Source organism: Glossina fuscipes, unplaced genomic scaffold, assembly GCF_014805625.2.
Source record: "Glossina fuscipes isolate IAEA_lab_2018 unplaced genomic scaffold, Yale_Gfus_2 122, whole genome shotgun sequence".
NCBI lineage: Eukaryota > Metazoa > Arthropoda > Insecta > Diptera > Glossinidae > Glossina > Glossina fuscipes.
The window spans coordinates 365,376-371,862 of record NW_023998465.1 but is presented as its reverse complement, the minus strand read 5'-3'; positions in this window follow the sequence as shown (position 1 = coordinate 371,862).

Below are 6,487 nucleotides of genomic sequence, written 5' to 3'. Positions count from 1 at the left end.
AGTTCACTCCAGCTAAGTAATTTTCCCAATTAATAAATTCCCTAAAGAGGAAAAACCAAATGCACATTCGCGGCGCGTCATGAAGATGCCGCCCGATAAAAACGATTACCAGAAAAGCATACAGGGATTAAAAATGAAGCCATGAATTTGGGTAAGAGTAATATGCTTGTAAAAATGTATATAAATAGAATATTTGATGAAGGAATAGAATATTTGAGTTGAGCAGTCGAAAATATTACCAAAAATAAATTCTGAATAATCCTACATTTAAGAAATATAAATGTAAATAAAAGAATTTTGAAGGGTATTTCTCTTAAACAGAATATCCACGATCCAATGATACGGACTGCATATTAGAAAAGCGAATTTCATAACAATACTTTCTTTATTACAATCAAATATATTCGAATAAGAGGGATATAACATCCAGTGGCAATAAATTCGACGTCGGGAGGAGTTGGAAATTGCAACGAGTAGGACGGAAAGACAACATACCTGTACGATCTTTTGTGAAAACAGGGAAGGTGAAAAGCGAAACAAGAAAAATCCGTGCCTCCTTATGTAAGTTGTAATGTTAGAAAAATGTGTTTGTAAAATCCACACTGTCTGTCTGAATATTGAACTTGGAAATTTATTCTTTTTAGTGCTACGCTTAAGCATTTAAAATAAAATAAAACAAATTATTTTTAAAACTACGACTCGATTTTACAAATTATTTATTTAAATTATAACGCGATTTTACATTTTTTAAATTTTCATCCTTTTGCCAAACCAAAAGACTCTTAAAACCAAAAACTTCCCTTCTTCTTTTCTTCTTGTTGTTCCCCAAGCCTGGTAATTTCACATGTATGCCAATTATTAAGTTCGTTGTCATTCTCCGTCGTTGAAATTATCAAGTTTACACTCTATGTTGTATTTGTAATTAATATTACAACGTAAAATCAAACCGAATGTTTGGAATTTAAACTCCTAGCAGTTTGGTAAATGTCAATTACTGGGCCTTAAGAAACATCCACTTATTTAGGGGGGGAGCAACTATAGATTTGGTATTTTGAGACAGGGCTACTTTGAATTGCTAATTTAAAAATGCTAACAAATCTAAGGTTAACAGATGGAGTTTTTAGAAACACTTGAAGTAGACAGTTGAGAATTTTGAGCTAGGGAAAAAACAGAAGCTTGCTTCTGGAACTTTGAGAGGAGGATTTTTATTTTTCTTTATATTTTGTCGAGATTTGACCTGAATGGGACTATCAGGAGAGACCCTGCAGCAGCATCATTGTAGCTGATAAGAAGGGGACTGCTCTACTTATTAGTTCCATCAGCTAAGTTAGCTATGGGAGAAATGTTGAGGTTACTTGATGGCAGGCATAGAGTACTTGGATCTGATGATGACAGGCCCATAAGTAATTCGATATATACAAAGTATACTTAAAATTCGATTAATATCAACTCTCATAATTATTTAAAACCTTTTTTAAAAATTTACCAGCGCAAAAAAAATTCACGTCCACAGTGCGGGCGAAGTGTTGCCAAACTTCCCTATTCTGAAGTCGTAAACTCTAAACACCTATTTCTTGAGAGCACAAATATGTAGTAATTGCATTAACGGTAAGTTGCTTACGATGCCTTTTAAATTTCTTAGGTTAACATTTTTTTTGGAGTAGCTATTGTCGAATAAAATAGCCTAAACTTTATGAACAATACAATTCTTCATATTGCTTTTTCTAATGTTAACAAACTTTCCTTCCTCCTCCTGTTCTAGTTAGTGCGAAGGATGTATATCAATTGTCAAGTAAACTAGGCCTTCTAATTCTAATAAATTTATTTTGAAATCATACCGTCGTTTATTCAGATATACAACAAAAATTATCCTAGTAATTGATAGTCTCAATACATTGACTTTGCTCAAATTTTAAGAGCTTTAGAATCGGCGATCCTCATTATAACGTAGCGTCTGATTAATTTCATCACTTATTGTGACAGTAAAAGTGTAAAACTTCATTAACAGTTGGTTTTCTTTTACTTTTTTATAAATTTCGACCATTTTTTCTGTTTAAGAAGGAATTTGTTGGGATTGGCGCTATAGACACTCTTTTCATCATCAGTCACAATACGCCACGGAGTTTGTTCAATTGCAATGTGATGAAGCAGCATCACCTTAAGCTTCTAAAAGTGTTTATGAACGTCGGCAGCACACTTCTTTAAATTAAGCAACAAAAGTAATGAATGTCGAAAATGCAATTTTCGAGGATTATCGTTCGAGTGAAATAGACTCTTAAAAGTAAATCTTAAGCTAAACATAAAGAATGATTTTATACAGTAAAAAAATAAACGAGAAACCAGGTAGATCAAAACCCATGTATGAACAATGAAAGAAGCATTCAACATATATCCAGTACAGACCCACGCTTGGATTGAACCGCTGAATTGATACATACATGCTACGGCTTGGCGTTTTGTATACTTTACGAATGATACGGGGCTTTCAGAATTAAAAGCTAATTTAGGTACAACGAAAACAAACCATGCATGCTAAGAAAATTTTATTTAACGTTGTTTAAAGCATCTGACATTTAGACTAAATAATAGATAGTATTTAGATTTTCGCAAACGACCAGGAACCATTTATTAACTTAACTAAGAATGAAACTCTTTCAGGAAAAGCTACGTTTCACTAGTGAAGGTACGGCTAAAAGGAGCAATCTATTTTCATAAGATAACAAGGAGACTGAGGGTTCCCTTCCTAATTTCCTGAGGGCAAAAAGCAGAACTCTTTTTATGCAGAGCTCAATGTGCAGGTTAAAACCTAGTCCTTGATGAAGAAAAACTCGTAAATCAGTGAAGAAATATAAATTTTCCACTTTCCAAGAGTAAACGCATTCGTCCTTGAAAATGACAATTTCTATGAGCAAGATGTAAGCAAGTTACTCAAACCTAATTGAAAAATATAGGAAGCGAATGCTTTAACATTATCAGTGTACATTAAGATAATGGGCTGGCTTAATCACGGATGAGGAATCGTTGATATACATATCAATTCATGGGTCCTTAAGAGCTACCTGATGCCACGGGAAATTCCTCAGAATTTTTGGAGTTGAAGAAAATTCTAAACGTTCTGTTGTAAAGATAATAGCTTGTGCACTTCAATATGAACGAGGGGAGACAAGAAGACTAAAGGTTAAAGATCAGTGAAATATGATTAACACAACACAATCAAAAGCTTCACTAAATTATATATATATGTAGTAGTTGTCAATACCTATGAATTTCTTCCTACTTCCCTTTCAAATATCTCAGCACCTTAGCTGCCACCTGTCACTTCAATACGATTCCACCACTTTGTTTCTCTTTGCGAAAGGATAAAGATAATCTAATTGTGTTACTCGAATGGTGACATTCCATTTAGTAAATATATTGCAAAAAAACCATTTTTTATTGCTAGCTTCCATATATTTAGCTTACAAGTGAAACTTATCTGCCCACTATTATTTAAGCGTTAAAGATTCTTAGAGCAACATACAAATTTCTTGTATACTTGATGCGAATTAGAAAACGAAATTATATTGAGGAAGTTGCGAGTACAATTTCCTGCTAGTTTTTTGACTAGCTAGATGTTGTTACATTAAATAATTTCCCACCGACTTTTTTGCAAATTTTTTGAGTTCAACCCAAAAAGCTAACTGAAGAAATGAGCTACAGCTCAGGTAACACTGAAACAACATTAATAAAACTGAGCTTGCAAAGCCAACATACCTACGTGTTCACATAGCCAACGAAGCAATTATGATTAACTCTAATATCTAGTGGTTTTCACCGGACAATGCAAAATTTATACCATATTTAAAACGAAGTTTGAAACAAACTTTTATGTAAACTGCGAGTTTAATCGGTATGTACACTTGTAATTCCCGTTTCTTTATAATGTTTACCTGTAGAAGTTTCCTATCAAAATACATGGAACCACCTAATACAAAAAGACAGTCGGTGTAGAAATATCTCGGAAGAATTTTTTCTTCCAATTAGCTGACCAATTATACAATTACTGCAATGATGAAGAGGATATTAGATACAATTTGTTTCGTGATGCACCACGTTTAAATACTCGAATATCTTGGCAAATTTGGTGGCACGAAAAATAAAGCTTGTATTCAACATAAAAAGTTTATATAAGGGAAGTGGACATCCATGGTAGATGCTTCATGCGAAAGATGTATTGAAGAAGACTATTAATAAAAGTGAATAATTTACATTATTTATTATACAAATTTATTTTTAATACAAAAGATGAATTTCATTAAAAGGAAAAATTTTGTTCCGCTGCGGTCGAATCCCGCATATCCACCACTTTAAAATCTTTAGCACACTACGATTTTATTTATTGCTATAAAAAAGTAAATGGGATAAAATTTATCTCTCACCTTTTACTTCACTGAAAGGTATAAAAAAGTAATCTACCGCATCATATTGTTACGAAAATCCCAAATCCAGTTAATGTCAGCTAAGTAATTTTCGTAATAATAAATTCCCTAAAGAAAGAAAAACCAAATGAGCATTCGCAAGCGCATCATGCAGCTGCAGGCCGATGAAAACGACTAGCGGAAAAGCAGACAGGTAAAAGCTAAGTACACATTCGCAGGCGCGTCATGCAGGTGCAGGCCGGTGAAAAACGATTAGAGGAAAAGCAGGCTGGGATTAGAAATAAAACCATAAATTTAGGTATAGTAACACTCTTGTAAAAATGTACATAAATGGAATATTTGTGGAAGGAAGAGTTAGTCGGGCAAGAACATTTGAGCTGAGAGTACGGCCAAAATAAATTGTGAATAATACTACATTGTATTTCTCTTGAATAAAATATCCGCGATCTAGTGATACGGACTGTATCTAGTAAAAGCGAATTTCATAACAATATTTAACTTACAATTAACACGGTTGGCTTTCCGAATTCTACTCTCCAAGCTAATTATCAAGAATAAATTAATTCGCAACCTTGTGGCTTCTACCATATTTATTTTCAAATTAACGCATTTGTAGGTAGATAATATATCTTCTTTTGGGAAATGTATAAAATAATTTTAAGCATTCCGCCTTGTTTACCTTATGATTGTTAGGTGTATGCAAAAGTTATCATCACATTTTCGCTTGAAAAACGGATTTATTGAGAAAAATTGGCAAAATGTACACTGATCAAAATAGTTTCCACCATCTCCTACAATATTTTACAATATTTTTGATAACATGGCGATATCATTTTAAAAAAATTTATACTGGCTCCACCCACCGGCCCGCTTTCGCATTTCTTCAATTTTGCGGACCCGCGCGCCAGCCAAGCCATGCTGCACCCATCTGGTGGTAATGCGGAGGCGTAAAGTCTGATAAGTAAGCTGGGTGTGGCAGGAGTTCCCATTCGAGCTGCAATAGTGTGTCCGTGGGCAACTCTTGTAACAAACGGTTTCAGTCGCTTTGCGAGGTGGCCGTTTTCCTCCTTTTGGACTTTTCCCGTCGCACGTAAACTTATAAAAAGAGTCGATTTGTCAAGTGCTAAGCTGTTCGAAAGTTTTTCAAGAGTCTTTTCTGGGCTTTCGGCAAATAAGTCTTGCAATTCATGGTCGTGGAACTTTTTTGGCTTTCCCTTTCATTTCTTTCTTTCTTTTGGCCATTTTTTGCCATTGATATCCCCTAGCAATTAAATCGATGAAACCAAAACGGATAATTGGGATATGACGATCAGGCGCTGCAGGCGAACAAGACGAGCAGAAGATTAAGATATGTAACATTAGGGACTCTTTTGATCGCACCAAACAGACGTTAATTGTGGCTACAACAACGATGGCCCCCCACCTATTAAAAGTTACCAAAATCGAAATATGATGGGTGCTATGCCAGATAAAGAAAAAGGGATCAAGAAAATATGTTTCCGATGCCTGGAGGCAGGCCATCTGGCTAGAGATTAACGCGGAAAGGATCGCAGTTTACAGTGCTAAAGGTGAAGGGAAAATGGACATGAAACCGCAGAATGCGAGAACAGGAAGCCGTGCATTATTTGCGCAGAGAAAGTTTTAACGAATGTAAAACACTTTATGACAATCACCGCATGCAACAAAGCCTTACATGATGAAAATTAAATCCGTTTATGTAAATCTAGATAGAAGAAAAGAAGCCTGAAATTTGATGATACAAACAGCAATCAAAAAAAGATGTACTGCCAATTAGCGAGCCATATGTAAAATGTCTGTGCGGTTCCAAAAAACGGATAAGGCAGCTCTAGGAAACACTATCCCAGAATTGGGAAAAACAGATGAAGTAAACGAAAATTTTTTTCTAGCAGATGTGGCGGTGGTTAGCATTTGCAGTTGCTACGTCTCCCCGTACGTAGACTTTGATACTGTCGCTGGAAACTAAACTGTCTTGGAAGAGCACGTGCAGGACATCTTCTCACCAGTAATATTAGCATGGAATTTTAATAGCAAGCCACCAGAATGGCATT